The sequence below is a fragment of the Diaphorina citri genome, unplaced genomic scaffold (assembly GCF_000475195.1).
Source record: "Diaphorina citri unplaced genomic scaffold, Diaci psyllid genome assembly version 1.1 scaffold47, whole genome shotgun sequence".
Classification (NCBI taxonomy): Eukaryota; Metazoa; Arthropoda; class Insecta; order Hemiptera; family Psyllidae; genus Diaphorina; species Diaphorina citri.
The window spans coordinates 39,377-62,212 of NW_007377484.1; the positions used below are offsets into that span (position 1 = coordinate 39,377).

The window sequence follows — 22,836 nt, forward strand, 5'->3', positions numbered from 1 at the left end:
TCTAGTGTATAGCATTTCAAAATTATGTAGGTAATGTGTAGGTAGGTATTAATAAGAAGTATGAAAATTAGGTTAGGTTCAAAAGTATAAAGCTCGTAAATATGTGTACGTTAACCCTTTCGTATGTCCAGTGGGTCAAAAACGGCATTACATCTAACACTCTTACGTGAAGCTTGATTTGTTTATTGTACACTTTCATTCTCTTCACCAGTTGTGTTTATTTTGTTCGCGTATGCGTCATTTTCTTCTGATGCTACTCCGGAAGTTTCCTATTAGCAGAACTATCCTCACTTTGTCGGTGGCAAGTTGTAAACTTGTAATATGGAACAAGAGACTTTACCAGTACTCGGTAATATGGGCCATGACGTAATTTTGTAGTCATTCCATTTATCTCTGTTGAGCTGTGTCCACATACATATAGTCGACGCCGTCGATTGACCGTCGATGATGTCGACTGAAATCGTACACCGCCTTGAAATTATTGAGTACACACTACTCACACCTCTACATTATGCCTCGTGTCATTTCCAGTATGGGTTACCTCCTTCTTTCTGTTCCTCATGAACTTTTACTCTTATCCTATCATTTTACAACAATTTATGTCACTTTTTTATCCTTATATCTCACGGTGGCTCTCCGAGTCCGGCATGGGCTAATGCCAAAGCGTCATCGTAACCGAATACCTTTCCTCATTAGGACCATTAGGTTACTTATTTAAATTTATTTGAAGAAAAAAAAAGAGATATCTAAAAATTCAAATGAACAAGATTTACCTACATGAAGTGAACTCTAGAACACCCACATGGTTAGAGAACTCTCATACATAGGTCTTGCCTTGGTTTTACACGGATTTTGCCTTGCTCTTGGCAATCATTTCGGTAATTTTATATGTTTCTACTTCAAGTAGTTGAGAATTTATGTGCTCCAGCAGGACTTGCAACTGAATTTGGTGACAATTTGAAAGATACGTCACAGTTCATTAGTAAAAATATGAACACACAAATTATGTCTCGTCTTGTCTGCCTACTGAAATATCTCGGTACAATCTGACTTGAGTAAAATAATGAAATAATGCCTATGAGATGTAATTTAAAGTAGATCATGCTCGCGTCAAGTAGAACTTTGCTTGAGAATTTAAAAAAAAAAAAAAAAAAAAACTTTTTCACCCAGTCGGAACTTTTTGCTCTTACCTCGTATCCTCGTAAAAAAATCCTCTCATTCCCCCTTCCACTTTTTGAAGGCAGAAAAAAACTGAATAAAAAATGAAAATACAAATTTAAACAGTGAGGCAGGTCGGGGGCTTTTTGTAATGTATTCTTCCCCCTTTTTTTCGAGTCTCTTCGGTCCTATTGGAGCTTTCTTGAGCTTTGCGCCCTTATTATGCAAAGTCCCATTGAGGACACTAGCAGAGATCTCTCGTTAGTAGGGAACGAGTTTTCATCAATCTTCAGAACCAACATTTGACAACCAAGTATGGCACTTTCATTCATCTTTGCTTTCTTACTTTTGAGAATGATTCTCGAAAAACGAGGTCAAATTTGGAAAGCCTTCTCGCCTTCAGCAAAATTCATTAGAAATCCTTCTGTTTCAATCACTTGTCTTCGTAAAGTTCAAGGAATGACACGCAAGACTTGAAGAGTTTGAAAGACTTTTTTTTATATATGTATTTTATATGTTCAAGGATGATTCTGATGCTGTTTAGGGGTTGGGGTCAGGCGGGGTTGTGACGTGGCTGGGGTGTTTTGTAATGTTACTCACCCCACCTGCTGTTTCGCTGCACCTACATACAGAGGAAGAAAAAAGGTCCTTCTCATTCTTGGAAATTCTTTCTTCTTCTTTTGACTTTTATTATTTTGTGTTTTTATTATGTATTATTACACATCCAAGGGATTTTTACATTTATTTATTTTTTCGTATGAACGTTGGATGAAAATCTCGGACCGTTTCATTCGATAGAGAGAATACTGAAGAGGATGTATTAAGATATACTCTGAATGTTATGATCATCTCTTTTTTGAACTTTTTATTAACAATTCATTCAGTATTTGGTTTGTCGGTCAAAAAGGACATTGTGCCTGAAACATGGATTTTCTCAGACACTTTAATTTTTCTAAAAAAACTGAGGAAGTTTTTAGAAAATAATATTCTCCACATTTGACGACCGATATTCGTCTTCTAAATTTTCTTCATTACCATCTCTTCTTGAATATTGCAGTCATCCTGTTGTAATGTTACTCACCCCACCTGCTGTTTCGCTGCACCTACATACAGAGGAAGAAAAAAGGTCCTCATTCTTGGAAATTCTTTCTTCTTCTTTTGACTTTTATTATTTTGTGTTTTTATTATTATTACACATCCAAGGGATTTTTACATTTATTTATTTTTCGTATGAACGTTGGATGCAAATCTCGGACCGTTTCATTCGATAGAGAGAATACTGAAAAGGATGTATTAAGATATACTCTGAATGTTATGATCATCTCCTTTTTGAACTTTTTATTAACAATTCATTCAGTAAATTCAGTATTTGGTTTGTCGGTCAAAAAGGACATTGTGCCTGAAACATGGATTTTCTCAGACACTTAAATTTTTCTAAAAAAACTGAGGAAGTTTTTAAAAAATAATATTCTCCACATTTGACGACCGATATTCGTCTTCTAAATTTTCTTCATTACCATCTCTTCTTGAATATTGCAGTCATCCTGATCATTAGATCTAGCCAACAGATTCCCCAAAAAGTCATTTTTTATTTCTTAATTTAGACATTACTAAAGTCGGTTAGAGGCTCCGGTTTTCTGATTTATTTTTGGTTTTATGAGTATTTACACCATCGGGGTTATTCAGGTACCTGTGGGGATTGTCTTGGTGTATGGAGACAGTTATCCAAGTCCCTATAATTCTGTCTTGCATAATACATTATTCTTTGTGGATTTTTAATAGGTTTTCTTTTTTTCTGGATGTTGTGTAATTTTGTTGAGATTTATCTTATCTGGAAAAGAATTAGCAAGTTTGATGTATCGAGTTTCTTCTTCTCTCCTGTCATTAGAATTATTCCAAAGGTGACGTGTTCCTCATTTATGACGAGGGATTAAGAAGCTTACCCTCGAAAAACAATTTTCAAGGAACTTATATGTAGCAAAAACAACATTAATATCAAGTGCATCAGATGCCTATTCATTCAAGTTACATGATCACATCAGAGTCAGCTCACATTCAGGGATCATTTGATGACAATGACTTGTCAGATCCATTCTCTCATCTTCTGAACCCCATTAGCTACAATCTCCAGCATAATTCGCTACATCCTTGTTTTAACAACATTATTGTTAGGTGCTTGCATCATGGCATGTGAGCGTAAAGGGATTCTCAATTGTCTCGACAATTCCCTCTGCCTCTGCGCGGTTCTAAATTGCTGGCTGTGTTGGTACTGCGGAGTCGATGTGAATGAATCATGCAATCATTTCGTACTTCATTCAATTAATGCGGTGACGGTCGTTCGTTCACATTTTGGCCTTTTTTGAAATGAGAATCGGTTCTTGGTTATCTAGAAGGAATGGAAGAGTAGTTTTTATTATGTTAACATTTAACGTATCTGGCACAGTTTACAATATTAACATACTCCAAGTATTTCATCATGGCTCGTAAATAAATTTCATTTGAAATCACACACAAAAAAGTAATTATACAAAATGAATATATTTAAGAAGTTTCATTTTAATAAGAAAACAGAATTAGCTTCTTACTGTTCGAGAGGAAAATCTTTTCTCGAGCCTAAATCCGTAAGCTTAGTGGGAGGTAATTTGTTACATTATAAAGTGTACTGCCCATGTGACAGTCGGTGATCTTAAGAAGATTCCAAATATCTTGAGTAGTGGGAGATAACACATTTTCCATGCCCCGTTTGCTTTTACTTTTTTGTCCACTATACCCGCCGCTATGCGTAGAGAGACAATCATAATGTGAACCATGTGTTTGGAGTAATAATCTTCACCATTATGCCAATCAATACATTTTTACAAGAAAGTGTATCTAAAGATTTTATTTTATTGAGGCCGCGAAAAATCTGGGAATTATTTTTAATAACAATTCAACCTGGTGCGATGAAGTCTCCAATATTCGGAAAAAAGTGTATGGTGGGCTTTATACCCTGGGGCGTATTAAGAACTTTTTAACAGAAAATGCTAGGGCCAAAATCATTAAAACTTTCATTCTCCCAAAATTATAAAAATAAATAAATTGAATATACAACTGTACACAATACTTACAAACATTATCTACCCATCCGAGTCTACAGTATAAGTCCATATTTGGACCTTTTTTCACATTAGTCAGCACGAACAAAGTGCCTTTCAACCTGAAAATCTAGACCTGAGGCTTCATTATTTACATGTATACTAACAATAAATATTACTAATCATGTATGTACAACAATCAGCCTCAACAAAAGTTATGTTCTTTTCAGGTCGAAAGAATACCATAGTTTTGCAAAATTAAGTGACGCAAACGCTCGCTGATACAAACGATTCCTAACGCTCGCTGATACAAACGATTCCTATATGTGAGTCCGAAGCTCTGAAGAGATGATATTCGGAAACATGACAAGATACACACAAAGGGTTTGGACCTTTTTTCTTTCAACCTGAAAATCTAGACCTGAGGCTTCATTATTTACATGTATACTAACAGTAAATATTACTAATCATGTATGTACAACAATCAGCCTCAACAAAAGTTATGTTCTTTTCAGGTCGAAAGAATGCCAGCAAAGAAATTAACCAACTGGAAGACGAATACGAAAAAATCAAAACACCCAGCCCGGAATTTGCAAACATTATCAGATCGAGATCAAATATAAATCCACCATCTTCAAGCTAAAATAACTCGAGACTGTTGTTCTTTTCGCATCAATTTTGTAGCACAATAGCTTAGGGGAACGTCAGTAAAATAATGAAATAATGCCTATGAGATGTAATTTAAAGTAGATCATGCTCGCGTCAAGTAGAACTTTACTTGAGAATTCATCTACATGTACGGTTGCAGAATCTGGGTAATTCTTGTCCTGTCCAATCGAATTCAAAAATCTATTGGAAACGAATGTCATCTTGGTATTTACTATCCATCAAATCTGATCTGTCTTGAAAAAGTTCTTTTTCATTAACATCAGCAAAAAAAAAAAAAAAAAAAAAAAAAAAAAAATTTTTTACCCTGTGACTAAGCACTTACAAGGCAGGTGCGCTTTCCAAGCTAACTAGCCTGGCTACTGTAGGTAATAATTATTATTTGTACCTATTTTGTGTGCTTTTGTCCCGGATCTTGCCATACATAGCCCTGGATCTTGGCCTATACGGATAAGTAGGTACGTAGGCAGGGTCTTTGCATATTTATTTAGATATATTTATAGATCTATAATTTCCATGTTGTGTTTTCCTTAAAACTTTCTTTTCTTATGTAGGAATTCATCAAGAATGGCATTGATTTCTCACAAGGTGCTGTGTATGATTTGAAAGTCTATTTTGCCAAACATAAGCTGTCAACGTCCGACTTTGTGTTCTACCAGAAAACCAGCCAGAGAATTCAATGTGAACCCCTTGGGCATCATGAATCAGTCAAGGAGGTCGGACCTTGAAGTTTAAAGTCTAAATTTTCCACGTGAAGTTTCCCATAAAAAAAGGTATGTAGCTCGTACCTAAATTTTAAATATTTTCTTTTTTTAATTGCCTTGCGATTTATTTCCCTCTCACTTAGAGGTTGGGCTCCTCTTTAAAGGTGGAAAAATCACACTCGTAGTTCAAAAACTTTGTTGATCTTGCGTTGACCCAGCTCCTAAATGGGAAAACTTTTTCTCTCCCAACTGAAAGACATAATTATACCCTAGAGAACAATGGTCTTGGATTAGTAACAGTACCACTACCTCTGTTATTTTCAAGAAGAATTTGCGGTCTCTGACAAGGATTTGGCTGACTATGGCTCTAAAAAAACTCTAAGTTAAGGCATTGAAAACACTAAACTATAGCAGTGGATAGCGCTGTGGACCTTGGATTTGGAGGTTAGTGGTTCTAGTCCAAGTCATCAAATAGAGTGAATGAATCATGCAATCATTTCGTACTTGATTCAATTAATGCGGTGACGGTCGTTCGTTCACATTTTGGCCTTTTTTGAAATGAGAATCGGTTCTTGGTTATCTAGAAGGAATGGAAGAATGAGTATAAGTTTGACAATATGTATAAAGTGATCTCACAGTCAAAGGACCTGTCTCTTTCGTCTTTTAAGCTGATGCTGACATAATAAAATTCACATACAAAAAAATCCCTTGGTAAGGACATAAGTTGATTTCACCTTCAGAGCCCACGTAAAAATTCCTTTCCCAAGAGGAAGTATGTATAAAGTGATCTCACAGTCAAAGGACCTGTCTCTTTCGTCTTTTATGCTGATGCTGACATGATAAAATTCACATACAAAAAAATCCCTTGGTAAGGACATAAGTTGATTTCACCTTCAGAGCCCACGTAAAAATTCCTTTCCCAAGAGGTTTGTTTTCCAAAGAAATTATCAATTCACTGTTATTAACAAAATTATTTGTATTTTTTGTGACACTTTTTCTCTCTCATTGTTCTAAAGGTTGACTGACATGCCATAATGGAACAAGAAATAAAAGTACTTGGTGTCACAGTGTAGGGTACCAAAATAATACATTTTAGAACAATGGCTAATGGGGTTGTAGGTACTACACATATTGACACATAACTGTAAATGTACACACACACAAAAAGGTATATTAATGCATTTACTTTTTTTGTGCCTCACATTATTTTTAATTATTTATGTTTGAACCCATGTTCATTATCTAAATGTGTATTGATCATACTGGGTGTTATTATACATACATTAATGTTATACGTAGTGACCATTGTCAATACATTTAACACAGAAAACCATCTTTGGGCCGTGGTTATGAACAGGGCTGAGATAGGCCATTCTGAGATGTTCTTGGCAAGTGGAAAATGATGTGGTAACTTAACACAGAGCTGTAAATGTACACACACACAAAAAGGTATATTAATGCATTTACTTTTTTGTGCCTCACAATTTTTTTAATTATTTATGTTTGAACCCATGTTCATTATCTAAATGTGTATTGATCATACTGGGTTAACTGGGTGTTATTATACATTATTATACATACATTAATGTTATACGTAGTGACCATTGTCAATACATTTAGAACGAATATTTAACACAGAAAACCATCTTCAAAACCATAGTTTTGCAAAATTAAGTGACGCAAACGCTCGCTGATACAAACGATTCCTATATGTGAGTCCGAAGCTCTGAAGAGATGATATTCGGAAACATGACAAGATACACACAAAGGACAGTGACTTCAACAAGCACCATCCTATAATATTCAAACACAATATTATGGAGCAATAAAAAGCAGTCCGTCAAAACTGGGTAAAAAAGGATAAAATAATGAAATAAAAGAGAGTTGCACAAAAACAATACCAACATAACGGTACAGCATAACTAATTAACAAAAGTAGTGTATCCAGACATGACCCACTAAAAGACATTAATTTACTACGTACATATTGAGTAAGTTTCCGAGGAAAAGGTTCATGAGGACAAAGCACTATTTTTGTCCCTATAAAAATAGGGCCAAAAATAACTGTAAATTAAAAAAGAAAAGGTGAACTATTTAGATATTATTGGAATAATGAAAATCGAAATTGAAAAGGTAAGTATTTACAAATTTACATAAATAGGTACGTTTAAAATGTTTTTCCATGTCTGCATAAATATTTTCAATTTCAAAGCACCTAATGGAAAAAATCTCTAGTGTTGGCACCATTGATCCTAAAATTGCATAGTCTGCATAAATATTTTCAATTTCAAAGCACCTAATGGAAAAAATCTCTAGTGTTGGCACCATTGATCCTAAAATTGCATTTCTCTGTTGCTTTCAGGCTTCACACTTTTCCCTAGGACCAAACTGTTGCATGAGGATTTTATATTTGCTCTGGTTATAACGGTACAGCATAACTAATTATCAAAAGTAGTGTATCCAGACATGACCCACTAAAAGACATTAATTTACTACGTACATATTGAGTAAGTTTCCGAGGAAAAGGTTCATGAGGAATACGAAAAAATCAAAACACCCAGCCCGGAATTTGCAAACATTATCAGATCGAGATCAAATATAAATCCACCATCTTCAAGCTAAAAGTAGACTATTACATAAACTCGAATGATAAAGATAATACAGTGAAGCTATTGAAACGGGCAGATTCTATATCAGATGTAGGCAATCTGTTTCTAACAAGGATTTCCCAGAGTAAAAACCCCCTTCTGAAGGTCGAAAATGTGCAAGTGATAATTACGGTAAGACAAAACAAATTGATATAGTGAAGTGTTTATTTTGTTCGCGTATGCGTCATTTTCTTCTGATGCTACTCCGGAAGTTTCCTATTAGCAGAACTATCCTCACTTTGTCGGTGGCAAGTTGTAAACTTGTAATATGGAACAAGAGACTTTACCAGTACTCGGTAATATGGGCCATGAAATTAAAAAAGAAAAGGTGAACTATTAAGATATTATTGGAATAATGAAAATCGAAATTGAAAAGGTAAGTATTTACAAATTTACATAAATAGGTACGTTTAAAATGTTTTTCCATTATGCTTCAAATAGGTAGGTTGTCAATTACGGGAAGTTGAAAATTCTTACTCTCAATTTGTAAGACAATATTTGGTGAAAGTTGCATGGAGCTCCACCCGGATTTTCAATCAATATCATTTTTACCATCATGTGCAATGTCTATCATAGGCATCGTTAGCATGTCATTCAGAATTGATTCGTCAAAGGAAACAGATTGTAGGAATAGCATAATGGTAAGCCAGCCTACCTGCCTACCTATAAACTAATACACAATGCATTAAAATAATACAAAGCCCTAGACAAATGTATTTAATGTAATACAAGCATGTATAGAAGTACCATCCGCCTCGCTATAGAAACCCCGTGTACTTCATTATGTAAACATTCAAGTACCAAACCTAACATTGTTGGGAGTGCTAAGTGCATTTGGTACCGTGTCATGTAACTAGTAAGCAGGCATGTGACTTGGCATTGAGACAATGTAGGAAACAATATTATGCTTGGAACTTCAGTAGACATTCGAATTACTGGTCTCGAACATGCATCAGACAGGCACACATTGGTAATTGTGATGACAATATTGATAAAGACAACATTATTTGTGAGCATATTATGCATGGCTCGAAGTATTTCAAGAAATGCATTCGGTAAATAAGCGATTCCTTATCCAACATCTAGAAGTAGCATAAGTACTTTACTGGTAGATTGTTAACTGGGATTTGTTCTAATGGATATCCAATTATCCATAATAAACTTCGTAGTTTGTGTAAGAGTAGGTTGACGGAATGTGACAATACTGACAATGCGTAGGCAAATAAAATCTTCATTATTTGTAATTTGTGATTCTATGGATGCTGAGTAAAGCCTGATTCACACTATAGTGCCAGTCAAGGTCCAGTCACGGTCCGGTAACGGTCCGATCAAAAGATTGAGTATTCACACTCCATTTATCTCTGTTGAGCTGTGTCCACATACATATAGTCGACGCCGTCGATTGACCGTCGATGATGTCGACTGAAATCGTACACCGCCTTGAAATTATTGAGTACACACTACTCACACCTCTACATTATGCCTCGTGTCATTTCCAGTATGGGTTACCTCCTTCTTTCTGTTCCTCATGAACTTTTACTCTTATCCTATCATTTTACAACAATTTATGTCACTTTTTTATCCTTATATCTCACGGTGGCTCGTATTTCAAGAAATGCATTCGGTAAATAAGCGATTCCTTATCCAACATCTAGAAGTAGCATAAGTACTTTACTGGTAGATTGTTAACTGGGATTTGTTCTAATGGATATCCAATTATTATCCATAATAAACTTCGTAGTTTGTGTAAGAGTAGGTTGACGGAATGTGACAATACTGACAATGCGTAGGCAAATAAAATCTTCATTATTTTTGTAATTTGTGATTCTATGGATGCTGAGTAAATATGAGAAAAATGTAAACGTAAGTACCCAAGTAGGTAGGTAGGTACTCCACTTTCAGTGGGAATTTTTTTTATCGGATTGCCATGTTCAAAATAAGGCCAAAGAGTGGCAAATATTTTCCAAGATAATCAGACAAGCTTCCTTGTGAAAACTTGACAAACATATTTTTAAAATTATTGTTTTGAACACCTTAGATAGGCGCCTCGCTACAAGTGTCATGATGTCATCATAAGTATAATAAATACTCGTATGTAAGTACTAAGTACATATGGTATAATGAAATTATCACTATGTTGAAATATCACGTAATTGTACTACAGAGCACATTAATTACTAGGTACCTACCTGAGATATCTAAAAATTCAAATGAACAAGATTTACCTACATGAAGTGAACTCTAGAACACCCACATGGTTAGAGAACTCTACGGTGGCTCTCCGAGTCCGGCATGGGCTAATGCCAAAGCGTCATCGTAACCGAATACCTTTCCTCATTAGGACCATTAGGTTACTTATTTAAATTTATTTGAAGAAAAAAAAAAGAGATATCTAAAAATTCAAATGAACAAGATTTACCTACATGAAGTGAACTCTAGAACACCCACATGGTTAGAGAACTCTCATACATAGGTCTTGCCTTGGTTTTACACGGATTTTGCCTTGCTCTTGGCAATCATTTCGGTAATTTTATATGTTTCTACTTCAAGTAGTTGAGAATTTATGTGCTCCAGCAGGACTTGCAACTGAATTTGGTGACAATTTGAAAGATACGTCACAGTTCATTAGTAAAAATATGAACACACAAATTATGTCTCGTCTTGTCTGCCTACTGAAATATCTCGGTACAATCTGACTTGATGTAAAATAATGAAATAATGCCTATGAGATGTAATTTAAAGTAGATCATGCTCGCGTCAAGTAGAACTTTGCTTGAGAATTCATGTTGCAGAATCTGGGTAATTGTTGTCCTGTCCAATCGAATTCAAAAACCTATTGGAAACGAATGTCATCTTGGTAGTTACTATCCATCAAATCTGATCTGTCTTGAAAAAGTTCTTTTTCATTAACTTCAGAAAAAAAAAAAAAAAAAAACTTTTTCACCCAGTCGGAACTTTTTCCTCTCGTTTGAAAGTTGGCTCTTTTATGTTAATACATAGATATTTACTATCGTGTTCTATGTTGGATTTATGAAATAGTTTAGCAATAATAATATTAGGTACTTATTTTCTATGCATCATATTCCTATGTAAAAACTGTTTCGAATTGTTATGTACATATCTGTTCTGCTTTTCCAACATTTCGTTCGGTTTGAAAGTTGGCCCTTTTATGTTAATACATAGATATTTACTATCGTGTTCTATGTTGGTTTTATGAAATACGTAGTTTAGCAATAATAATATTAGGTACCTACTTATTTTCTATGCATCATATTCCTATGTAAAAACTGTTTCGAGTTATGTACATATCTGTTCTGCTTTTCCAACATTTCGTTCCTTTTCCTCGGCACACCTAACCCATCTTTGTTCTATTTGCTAATTTACAATTACAAATTCTACTTATAATTAGGTAGATACCTAACTAGAATCTAGTGTACGAGTATGTTTAGTATTCAGAGTTGTTATGGTTAGACGTTAGACACACCATTCCAAGTAAGTAAAAGAAGTTACTAAGAGCATACTGGTGTTGGACGTTAATTGAACAAATCAAAGTAAAATGAATTCAAACTAAATACCATGATCCATGGTGTAATATAATTTTCTATATTAAGTTGCTTTTTTCAAAGGTGTGCCAGAAAGAGATATGTGAATGGAGGTAAGTATGTACGTATATCACATATCTTCATTGTTAGACGTTAATTGAACAAATCAAAGTAAAATGAATTCAAACTAAATACCATGATCCATGGTGCAATATAATTTTCTATATTTCTATATTAAGTTGCTTTTTTCAAAGGTGTGCCAGAAAGAGATATGTGAATGGAGGTAAGTATGTACGTATATCACATATCTTCATAGATTAGCCTATTGATCTCAAAAGTCAATTAATACTATTCATGAAAAAGATCAGATCAGATACAAATGGTCGCGTACTTGGTCTGTCTGTTATACTCGTATTAGTTATGTCAGTTATGTGTGGACACCATTCCAAGTATAAGGAGTTACTAAGAGCATACTGGTGTCAGACGTTAATTGAACAAATTAAAGTAAAATGAATTCAAACTAAATACTAAATACCATTATCCATGGTGCAATGTAAATTTCTATATTAAGTTGCTTTTTTCAAAGGTGTGTCAGAAAGAGATATGTGAATCCAGGTAAGTATGTACGTATATCGCATATCTTCATAGATTAGCCTATTGATCTCAAAAGTCAATTAATAATATTCATGAAAAAGATCAGATCAGATACAAATGGTCGCGTACTTGGTCTGTCTGTTATACTCGTATTAGTTATGTCAGTTATGTGTGGGATTCATGGTAATCAATCTTTGTATGCTGTCTCCCAAGTACCACCCTTAACGCCAGTGTTGTAGTGACTTCTAACTAGTGGTCTATTTGAGAGAATTAAAGGAGTCGGCAGTTTCAATATAGCATTTGCAATTTATTACTTGAAAGACCAACCTACTTTGTAACTTGTAGCTGTTATAATCCTCAAAGTTGGTTAAATACCTAATTTCACACATGTTTTGAAAGTTATATGTACATGGTGTACCACCTCCATGCACTCCATTTCAAATCCCAATCCTAATAGACACTCTGGACAGGAGTGAAGAGTTTGTTGATCATGAACATAACACTCTATAACACAACTCACATAGCAGTATATCTAGCAAGTGTTATTAATGTTTATTACAGACCGAGAAACCAAGTGGCTAATATTAGTAACACAAATAGTACATTATCTAAGTGTACTTAAAGTACAGCTCATTAATATTTTGATAATAATACGCAATTTGTTGTTGCCATTCCATTAGTATTCAATGTCTGCACCTCGTTATGTACACGATACGTATTTATGTCTGTGATGGAATAATAATCTGGCTCATAGTTTTAATTTTGTTTAATGCTCTAGTAGTGTATGAAGTATGTACTGACTACTAAGGTTACTTGGGAGCTCAAGATAGGAGAAGACGTCTAATTCCTACACGATGTTCTTGTGTTTAACAATGTGTTTGTTGAAATAATTGATAATGCCTATACTGTGCTGATCTCCACATTATATTAACAGCTTTTATTTTAATTGTATTTATTAAAGTGTTCCAACATTGAATTAGATTTTTTTTTTTTTTTAAGAACAAAATCGAAAGAGTATGAGAATCGTAAGTTGGAGAATGGAGATTCGGTGACTGACAGAGCCAGTTATATGAAAATGTTTTTTATATGTTTTGCAGGCTTTAGATTTTTCTTAATTCTCCATCTCTAATACTTACTTTTGAATACGAATTGACACGATTTTTGTGTTTGTTTCATTTTGTTTATTTCTTGCTTTCAAAGAAATATATTTTAATTATTTTAATGTCGCATAATGTATTTTTCTTTTCTCGCATAGATAATAATGTGTCTTTATTATTTTGAAGACGAGAAAAAAAGAGTAGTTTTTATTATGTTAACATTTAACGTATCTGGCACAGTTTACAATATTAACATACTCCAAGTATTTCATCATGGCTCGTAAATAAATTTCATTTGAAATCACACACAAAAAAGTAATTATACCAAGTATTTCATCATGGCTCGTAAATAAATTTCATTTGAAATCACACACAAAAAAAAGTAATTATACGAAATGAATATATATTTAAGAAGTTTCATTTTAGTAAGAAAACAGAATTAGCTGCTTACTGTTCGAGAGGAAAATCTTTTCTCGAGCCTAAATCCGTCAGCTTAGTGGGAGGTAATTTGTTACATTATGAAGTGTACTGCCCATGTGACAGTCGGTGATCTTATAAAGATTCCAAATATCTTGAGTAGTGGGAGCTAACACATTTTCCATGCCCCGTTTGCTTTTACTTTTTTGTCCAGTATACCCGCCGCTATGCGTAGAGAGACAATCATAATGTGAACCATGTGTTTGGAGTAATAATCTTCACCATTATGCCAATCAATACATGAATTACAAGAGCTAATGTTATGCCTGTCCATCAAACAGAGTACTGAACAATAGAATAATAGACATAACTATTAGAGCTATCTAAGACAATATACTTGGGATCCACTACCAATTAGCTGAGGCTACTATAACCACTATTATCGCTAGAGTTTAGATTTTAAAGATATTCATGGCAATCATGGCCCACGCTGTAGTCTTCTTGACCAGTGTCCACCAATCAATGAACCAAGTCCATTGTTATGTGTTGTTTATTTCATTCAATGCTGCTTCTGGTGCTGCACCCATTTCTTTATTACCAAGGAATGCTTCTCAGTTGGTAGTTAGGATTATGTTGATGAGACCAGCAGGTAGTCGCTTTGCATTTGGCATATTTTCATTTCATTGATAGACAAAGATTTTGAATTTGTCAATAGATGTCGCCAACTATGAGTTGTCAACTCGAAATGCCTTTAGCCTCAACTGTAGCTCCTGATTGGAAGTTGAGATTTGGGAAGATTTTTTTTTTTTTTTTTTTTTCAGTTTTTGAATGGGACCATTTTGTTGTTGTCTGATAACTAACAAAAAACTAGTAGACTCGATGATGAGCTAAAAGTTACCTACTCAAATGTCTGTCCTAATGAACAAGACATTTCAATATTTGATTCTGATCTCACTCCGGACATAACCAAGACTAGCTTTCAAACAAATTTGAACTAATGAATGATCGCAGCGGAACTGTTTTATGGCATTGTCAGAATGACTCCATTTCTGACAAACATAAAACAAAATGACATCGCTCTCTTAATTAATACTGGGTGACATTTACTAGTTCACACTGATACTTCATATATATTTACATATCTATGTATCTGAAGATTTTCAATTACTACAGTGCTTTTGCGCTATGTGTGTTATTTTGAAAATGACACAACCATGCTTGACGCTCTTTTGTAGATTTTCTACTGCCAAATGATGCTACCTTGCTACCTATGTATTTACATATTTTTTCACGTTTTGGACAACTGCGATAAAGACACTGGAGACATTCCTCAAGAAATGAGGCTACAACTTGGGATTTCGTTGCTTTTTTTCTCTGAAAATATCAAAATACTGGAAAGTTCAAACTGAAGCCACCCTGTATTATGAACTAAAATTTTGTGCATAGAGAACTTTCTGTCACACACCCAACATATAATTTCACATGCTCTTTTGTAGATTTTCTACTGCCAAATGATGCTACCTTGCTACCTATGTATTTACATATTTCTTCACGTTTTGGACAACTGCGATAAAGACACTGGAGACATTCCTCAAGAAATAAGGCTACAACTTGGGATTTCGTTGCTTTTTTTTCTCTGAAAATATCAAAATACTGGAACGTTCAAACTGAAGCCACCCTGTATTATGAACTAAAATTTTGTGCATAGAGAACTTTCTGTCACACACCCAACATATAATTTCACATGCAGAGGTTACCATTATCATTTTTAATTCACTTATTTTTTATATTTAGATAGAAAACATATTTATTTATCATAAACATTATACGAGCCTAATAAAATTTTATACTAGATCTCGTTTGTGTGTGCGTTAGAGTCTATTTTTTTACTCTTTTTTGTTATTTAAAATAATTTATTAGTCAGCCTAAACAGAATGTTTGCCTAAGTAGATTTAGAAGCCTGTGTGCAATATCTCTTATACACCTACACGTCCGTATTTAAATTGAATAACAAAACCGTACGCACTTTGTGAGTGTCACAACATGAGACCTAGTTGATATTTTGTTCATTATTTCGAATTATTTATCACTTTTGAAAGCGGAGAATACAATTGAACAATATTGTGTGTGGAGATTTATACACTATCTTGTGAAGGTTATGCTGGTGGAATGACTCTCTTTGGTGGTTTGAACATAAGGGATCAAATTTCAAGTTTGAGGTAGGTGTGAAGTGGAAAATATGATATCACTATATTCACTATGTAATATTATTGACAAGTACCTATACCTACAAGTCCTATGGCTTAGTTTGGGAGGTCTGTGTTAACACAAGTCAAGTCAGTAAGAGAGTTAGAGAGCAGTAAGAATATGCCTACTTAAGCGCATACTATTATTACGCAATATTGGAGGTTGTGTAATAATATTGAAGGCATCGTATTTAAAGGAAAACGATAAATGTATCAAGAGAGAAAAGTAATATTATTGACAAGTACCTATACCTACAACCTACAAGTCCTATGGCTTAGTTGGGAAGTCTGTGTTAACACAAGTCAAATCAGTAAGAGAGTTAGAGAGCAGTAAGAATATGCCTACTTAAGCGCATACCTACTATTATTACGCAATATTGGAGGTTGTGTAATAATATTGAAGGCATCGTATTTAAAGGAAAACGATAAATGTATCAAGAGAGAAAAATGAGAAAAATGTAAACGTAAGTACCCAAGTAGGTAGGTAGGTACTCCACTTTCAGTGGGAATTTTTTTTATCGGATTGCCATGTTCAAAATAAGGCCAAAGAGTGGCAAATATTTTCCAAGATAATCAGACTAGCTTCCTTGTGAAAACTTGACAAACATATTTTTAAAATTATTGTTTTGAACACCTTAGATAGGCACCTCGCTACAAGTGTCATGATGTCATCATAAGTATAATAAATACTCGTATGTAAGTACATATGGTATAATGAAATTATCACTATGTTGAAATATCACGTAATTGTACTACAGAGCACATTAATTACTAGGTACCTACCTAGGTATTCTATTTTTATACATTGTACAAATTGTACCTACTGAACCTACATGGTGTTTTTAAGCAATATTACACCATATATAGGGATTCTAGGAACCAATGTAGACTGTCCGATGGATAGTGTCTGTTGTTGGACTATACGTATATACCAAAGGAAAATGTATATACCAACTCTGTGCCGTCATCAGCAGGAGGCCATGTCCACTTTAAGCACTTTTTTCTCCCCATTTGTTCAAAGTCCACTTTGCTCTTTTACCCACAGACCTTTAAAACAATTGAAGAACGCACATAGTAAAGTAGTTTGGAACAAATGAGCTGAAAGAAGGGATATAGGAAAACTAACTAACTAATCACGCATAGCTTTCCAACCTAGTACTATTATTTACATTACACACAGATAAGGATCTAAAAAGGATTTACATTCTATAACTAGTTTTTTGTTAGTTGAATTTTTTTAAACTAATACTTACTAGCTTACTACAGTTAATGTTTACAATACTTGAAATAACTTACCCCTTCAGTGCAAAAGGTCAAAATATGTTGATCTGGAGTTTATGCTTTGGAAGTGTCTTTAGCTGGACTTCTTGCGAGTGCATTTCATTCAATTTTTCCCCTCTCCCTGTTTCCCTAAAGAAGAAAAAAAAAACTTCCAACTGTCTTCCGATTCTTTGCAAATCTGATCCTTATTTTCACTTTTGTATCCCTAAGCAACATTTCACTAACTTTGTGCAGAAAACAAAAGCTGCACAAGGGCAGAACTTAGGACTCCGAACTGTTGCAAAGTTCCGAAAAGCTTTCACTCAAAGTTCAACTTCAGGAAAGACGTCAGGTACTAACGTAAGTACCTATAGGTATTATGTAGGTAGCTTTCGTAATAGTACTAGGTAGAAGAGGTATCTAGAGGATACAGGGGGTAGTCATGATATAAGCAGGTCTTCAGTTAATGTAATACGCTGCTTTTCTCTCTCATTCTCTTTTTTTTCGTAGCTCATTATATTTAGGTTTCTTTTTATTGCCATAGCATATTTTTTTATAGCCCCCCCCCCCCCCCCATATGGTTTTGTAATATGGGTAATGACTTTTCAGTAATATTCTTTCCAGTAGGTAATGTAGATTATACTTTTCTAAGGCTTTTTATAAAACTAGGGAAGTACCCTTGTTATGTCGGGGTGGGGGCAGTATGGCCCGAATAAAGGCTCTAATCAGTCAAGCTTTTGGGTTGGGGTTAAATAAAGGAAAGTAATAAAAATGCGTTAACCTTGTTGAAACGGATCTGTCGTACGCAATTGATCTCTTGCTTAACTTTAAAGTCTTGAACAAATGAGCTGAAAGGAAGGGATATAGGAAAACTAACTAACTAACTAACTAACTAATCACGCATAGCTTTCCAACCTAGTACTATTATTTACATTACACACAGATAAGGATCTAAAAAGGATTTACATTCTATAACTAGTTTTTTGTTAGTTGAATTTTTTTTAACTAATACTTACTAGCTTACTACAGTTAATGTTTACAATACTTGAAATAACTTACCCCTTCAGTGCAAAAGGTCAAATGTTGATCTGGAGTTTATGCTTTGGAAGTGTCTTTAGGTGGACTTCTTGCGAGTGCATTTCATTTAATTTTTCAACTCTCCCTGTTTCCCTAAAGAAGAAAAAAAAATCTGATCCATATTTCCACTTTTGTATCCCTGAGCAGCATTTCAATAACTACACGTAGAAAACAAAAGGTGCACAACGGCAGAACTGTTGCAAAGTTCCGAAAAGCTTTCACTCAAAGTTCAACTTCAGGAAAGACGTCAGGTACTAACATAAGTACCTATAGGTATTATGTAGGTAGCTTTCGTAATCGTACTAGGTAGAAGAGGTATCTAGAGGATACAGGGGGTTCAGGAACAGGGGGTAGTCATGATATAAGCAGGTCTTCAGTTAATGTAATACGCTGCTTTTCTCTCTCATTCTCTTTTTTTTACTAGTGGTCTATTTGAGAGAATTAAAGGAGTCGGCAGTTTCAATATAGCATTTGCAATTTATTACTTGAAAGACCAACCTACTTTGTATTTTTTTTCGTAGCTCATTATATTTAGGTTTCTTTTTTTTATTGCCATAGCATATTTTTTTATAGCCCACCCCAACAAAACAGGAGTAGGTACCTTCATGGCTTTTATGTGCTCACGTTATTAGGTATATCTACCTAAAGCATTAAATATCATTAAAGTAGAAAACGAAATTGTACACGAGACACGATATGGTTTTGTAATATGGGTAATGACTTTTCAGTAATATTCTTTCCAGTAGGTAATGTAGATTATACTTTTCTAAGGCTTTTTATAAAACGAGGGAAGTACCCTCGTAAAACGAGGGAAGTACCCTCGTTATGTCGGGGTGGGGGCAGTATGGCCCGAATAAAGGCTCTAATCAGTCAAGCTTTTGGTCCGGGGGTTTAAATAAAGGAAAGTAATAAAAATGCGTTAACCTTGTTGAAACGGATCTGTCGTACGCAATTGATCTCTTGCTTAACTTTAAGTAGGTCTCTTTAAGTTTGGATCACCAGTTCAATCACTTTCAAAGACACAAAGCGTATAAAATCGAGAAACATTTCGGCCAAAACAAGAACTAAAAGTTCCAAAATTAGCAAGCAAAGAACTGTAGATAAGGCTCAGATAGGTACATAACTTATCAAAATAATTACCTCAGCGTACTAACCTGAGTTCCACCTGAACATAAATTAGCATAGAGAGACACATAAATGGGTTTTTATTTTCTTCCAAAATAGTAATTACTTCATTAAGAAAAAGCTCGAGTCTGAAAAGTTTCGACCTGTCTGGTCAACAATTCATGAACTTTGCAAAATAATTACTTCAGACCTGCAGAGCTTTTTGACTGGGAATATTGTTCAACTTGGCTATCATAATTCGTTACCTTTCAAAAAGTTTTCGGACCAAAGAAAGCTCGAGGCAATTGTATATTTTTTAAGCAAAAGCCATTACAGTGATTACACATAGGTTCATAATAGGCATGTCCGTTCATTTACATACATTACGATAAGTAATCATTATACCGACCATACTGGGTCAAGAGGGGATTTTATTACGCGAGTTTTACGTTTGGATCAAATTATAAAATAATTAAATACCTAGGTATAATAAGAGCTAATAAGATTAAAATCTTTACGTAGGTACTGAATACCTGTGTGTGCCTTCCAAAGAACTTTCTCTTTGGACTGTTTGGAGTTATTATGTAGTTACAAGCTTGCAAATATTTTGAGGAAAACCTGGTAATAATGTTAATATTCTTGAATGACTGGACAGCTGGACGCATAACATGAAGATGAGCATTTTGATCAGTTTTATTATTAAAATAAAAAGATAATAACAACTTTTTTTGCAACAAAGAAAGTTTTCGTTTTCTCTCTCCAAATCACCAATATCGCTATTGACTCTACAGGATGGCCGATGGGAATGCTCACCACGAACCCTGTATGTTTACATACATTACCGTACAAGTCATTTATTACTGTACATAGATACATAACATGAAGATGAGCATTTTGATCAGTTTTATTATTCAAATAAAAAGATAATAACAACTTTTTTTTGCAACAAAGAAAGTTTTCGTTTTCTCTCTCCAAATCACCAATACCGTTATTGAGTCTACAGGATGGCCGATGGGAATGCTCACCACGAACCCTGTATGTTTACATACATTACCGTACAAGTCATTTATTACTGTACATAGATAACAGATTTCGAGGTACCTACGCCGAGAATATTATATTTAAATGCTAAATAGTCAGTTAGTTAGGACCTCAGGACCCACCGAAATTTATTTCCAATCTTGACAGGTGCAGTGTATCAAAAAAGTAAAAAGTTTTTAAAGTAGGTACCTGCGGAATGGAGGTGAGGTACATAGAAGTCAGAACAGGCAGTTGAAAAGTTCTGGGGCAGTGAGATTTTTTTTTTTTGCTCAAGTTTATTGTTCAAATCTTCAAATGATTTTATTTTTTATTTGTAGGTATCTTTTAATTTTTCCGTCCTATACATATGTTTTTACTTTTTACGCAAAGATGCTCTCAGGTCAAGTCCACCCAACATTTCGGATTCCAAGACTTCAAAAATTCACAAGAAACAAACTTGAGGTTGGATTCTCATTTTGCTCACACCCTGTGCGCCATAGCTTCACATCAAGTACCCCATGTTCCAAACGTTTCATACGATCGTTTATATTGCCTGACACGCCTTCCTAAATATGTAAAAGTAAAAGATTTTGGTGTATGAAATACGATCATGAATGTTATCGTCTACAGAGTGTAACTGAGTTTTGAGGGAAGTGAATAAGAAGTGATGCAATGAATTTTGTCAGGGTTTTTTTTTCCTGATTACCTATATGACATGATACTTAAAATACTTTAAAAAAAAAAAAAAATGGATTTTCCTACGAAATATATCTATGTATGTCGATACTCCCATTTTTTGCCCCAAAATTTGACTTTTTTGACTTTCGCAAAAAACGATGCACTGGTTGACATTTTAACGTCATCGCCAGGTCGAGTCACTGATAACTCTGATAAGATGACATGGTACTTAGTAAACTTAGTTGAACCCGTGGCCTTCTTAATCGGAACTTTGGCACGAGGCAAATTGATTGGAGTGGAATTACTCAATACCTAATATACTTACTTGTGTAAATGCTAATGTTATAAAACTATAGACTATAGGTAAATGTAAGCTTTATAATAAATTAATACATAGATAAAGTAAAGTATAAATTAATACATAGATAAGTATAAAGTATATCAACGACCTCGAAAAGTTTTCCTTCTCCGCGCCCCTTTTGATCTGCGGGAAATTTTTAATCAGAAAATCCTCGATCTTGGGTGTACTTCTTTTTCTTCGCCTTTTCCCATGTACAGACGGGGTCGGCGTTTTTTGTCAGCCTCTCAATCAGCCCTAACTAGGGTGATGGCTTTGGGCTGACATTTGATTTTGGCTACAAATTATACCTTCGCACTCAACTGCCCTTCGGATGCCCTTCGCACTCAACCCTTGCTATTTCTTTAACAAGGGAAATTCAGGCTGGATATCCAATTATCCATAATAAACTTCGTAGTTTGTGTAAGAGTAGGTTGACGGAATGTGACAATACTGACAATGCGTAGGCAAATAAAATCTTCATTATTTTTGTAATTTGTGATTCTATGGATGCTGAGTAAATATGAGAAAAATGTAAACGTAAGTACCCAAGTAGGTAGGTAGGTACTCCACTTTCAGTGGGAATTTTTTTTATCGGATTGCCATGTTCAAAATAAGGCCAAAGAGTGGCAAATATTTTCCAAGATAATCAGACTAGCTTCCTTGTGAAAACTTGACAAACATATTTTTAAAATTATTGTTTTGAACACCTTAGATAGGCACCTCGCTACAAGTGTCATGATGTCATCATAAGTATAATAAATACTCGTATGTAAGTACATATGGTATAATGAAATTATCACTATGTTGAAATATCACGTAATTGTACTACAGAGCACATTAATTACTAGGTACCTACCTAGGTATTCTATTTTTATACATTGTACAAATTGTACCTACTGAACCTACATGGTGTTTTTAAGCAATATTACACCATAACGGTACCTTCTACCTACTTACCTTTTCTAAAAATAAGTGTTGAGCTGTCGTAGGCAGGTTTTGTTCAACTAGGGTTACACACAATATGGAGCAAAGCTTAAAGTGTGTGATTTACGCATGATGGATGTTATTTCAAATTTTTATTCTAATCCTATCTCTCTGGCAAAGCCATATGATACGTCTTTGTGCGCACTGAGCATTGTAAGTCTTCATGTAAGGGGCTCAAATTACAGTGGAATACGTTTGAAAGTTCACAATTTTTTCTTCGGTATAAC

General features: G+C 34.5%; 1 protein-coding gene and 1 long non-coding RNA gene across 4 annotated transcripts in view; one reads left to right on the plus strand and one right to left on the minus strand.

Annotated features, from left to right (window-relative positions):
• LOC103515057 (protein abrupt) overlaps positions 1-22,836 on the plus strand; it is a 66,651-nt gene that overhangs the window by 7,464 nt on the left and 36,351 nt on the right. The window lies entirely within an intron of this gene.
• LOC113469854 lies at positions 4,012-4,934 on the minus strand. Its single transcript, XR_003393142.1, has 2 exons — positions 4,640-4,934; positions 4,012-4,354 (listed from the first exon to the last, which is right to left on the minus strand). It is a non-coding gene; the product is annotated as an uncharacterized LOC113469854 (long non-coding RNA).